Genomic DNA, 2,112 nt, shown 5'->3' with positions numbered 1-2,112 from the left:
GGGAACTGCCGAGACAATAACAGGTTTGGGTAGGGCAGAGAAGGATACTCGACAGCGGCAGTGAAGAGACCATGCATGTGCGGAGAGGGCCCAAAGTGGCACTGGATGAGTCTGTCTTCCTTGCAGGCACGTATAAATATAAAGATAAGCCTCCCTCCCCCTCCCCCCGGCACCTAATGCTGCTCCGTATCATCCTAGCTCACCTTTCCACATTGGTGAAAGGAAGAGGGGAAAAGCAAGTTATCACCGAATTGCGATCAGACCCACATCCATCAGCTTCTGGATCTTCTGTGCTATTACAGGCTTCTTTAAGTGTTCGCTCAGATCCTGGGAGTCCTTTTGCATCTGCTTCAGGATGAGTCTCATGGCTGGGCCACTCATAATCTGCTGCACCTCATGGTCAGCCATGGCCCGCTGCTTCACATCCTCAGGGCTGTCATGTCTGTTGTACTGTGCCATCATACAGTGCTGGTAACCATCTGCTGCCTTCTTACAGCTGGAGTGCAGGTCTAGTGCCTTCTGGTACACATCCATGGCCTTTGTACAGTCCTTCATGGCTTCCAGAGTGGCTGCTTTCCATGTGTAACCCTTGATGAAGGTTGGCTCCATCTGGAAGCACTCCTCACAGTCTCTGAGTGCCAGCTGAAGCAACAGGAGCTTGGTGTAGCAGGCAGCTCAGTTACTGTAGACTTTGGCATCCCTTGTATTCCATTTAGTGGCTTCTGTATAGGGCTTCATAGCCAGAGGGTAGTCCCCTTTCTGGAAGCATTCATTGCCCTTGTTCTTCTCTTCCAAAGCCAAGTCAGGGTTAATGTAGGCCACTCACTATTGCTTCTTCAGAATTTTCTCTGCCTGCTGGCACTTTTTGAGCACATCTCTGTTCCCTGCTCTGCCAGAGATTTATTGTAGAAATGGATAGCAACCTCATACCTTTCTTCTTTGAAATCGGAATTGGCAATTCAGGCATAAGCTTTGGCAATCTGTGGTAGTCCTCTTGGTTCTCTCTGTCCACTTCAACCACCTTCTTACATAGCTTCCAGCATTTGTTGTAGTCACCTTTTTCAAAGTACACAGCTGCTCGATTAGATATGTAAGTCATTGGTGGGGTCCAGTTCCTTGGCCTTGTCATAATGCTTCAAGGCCTTGTCAAAATCTTTCTTCTTGTAGGCATCATTTCCCATCTCTTTTTCTTTCAGTGCATGTTTTTTATTCTCTGGAAGATCTTCTTCCATTGGTTCTGGCTTGGCTTCCTGTTCGGGAGCAGGTGGGGGTGGGGTGCTCCTGCCTCTCCCTCTTCATCCATACTGCTCAGATCACACCCAAGGAGGACACTGAATGTAGTCATGCTCCGTGGATGTTGAATTTTCACGCCCAGGTCTAAAGTTTATTCCCTAGCTGTTCTATGAGTTCCCAGTAGGGAGGGTCATTGAGCAGTGTCCTTGTCCTGGGATCATTCTCCAACTTTTGGCACACATTAGACAAGTTGAAAGGATTCATGAAATTCCTCTCTGCCAACCTGGCCTCCATGTTCCGCAAACTCTCCTTGAGCTTGAGGTGATTTGCTTCAGATTTTAAATCCTCTTCATAGGTTAGTTTGACTTCATCAAACTGGTTTAGGAACTCAAGGGCTGCTGCATTTCTTGAATGGCCCTTGCTCCAGTTAGACTTCAGGTCAACAGTCTTGTAGTCATCCTCGTAGGCCTTTTGATAGTCTCCTTTCTTGGCATAGGCTGCAGAGCTATTGCTATAGAGCACATGGCTCTGGGTATCTAGATTAAATGCCTCAGAATAGCACTTTAAGGCATCATGGATGTTCCCAGCACTCAGGGCCTTATTGCCCTACTTTAGCTCATTTACCTGCTCCATAGCCAGGCCTGGAACTTGGTTGAATAGAATTCGTTCACCCTACATTCCCAACTGCTGTACTGTATTTCTCTTTCTTAGTAATGTCCATGTGTGGTTTGGGCATCAGGGTAATTGGAGCCTCGTAAAAAGAGTTTGGTAATGTTCCTTCTGTTTTTATTGTGTGGAACAATTTGAGGAGTATTGGTATTAATTCTTCAAAAATCTTGTAGATTTTTGCACTGAAACCATCTGGTCATGGGCTTAGAC

At 46.7% G+C, this 2,112-nt stretch overlaps 1 pseudogene; it reads right to left on the bottom strand.

Annotated features, from left to right (window-relative positions):
• Nucleotides 1-233: 233 nt before the first annotated feature.
• Nucleotides 234-1,866, bottom strand: LOC126515048 (stress-induced-phosphoprotein 1-like; annotated as a pseudogene).
• Nucleotides 1,867-2,112: the final 246 nt, after the last annotated feature.

Source organism: Alexandromys fortis, unplaced genomic scaffold (assembly GCF_014885135.2).
Source record: "Alexandromys fortis isolate MF-2015 unplaced genomic scaffold, M_Fortis_MF-2015_v1.1 scaffold_147, whole genome shotgun sequence".
Lineage (NCBI taxonomy): Eukaryota > Metazoa > Chordata > Mammalia > Rodentia > Cricetidae > Alexandromys > Alexandromys fortis.
This window is presented reverse-complemented; position numbering and strand designations above follow the sequence as displayed.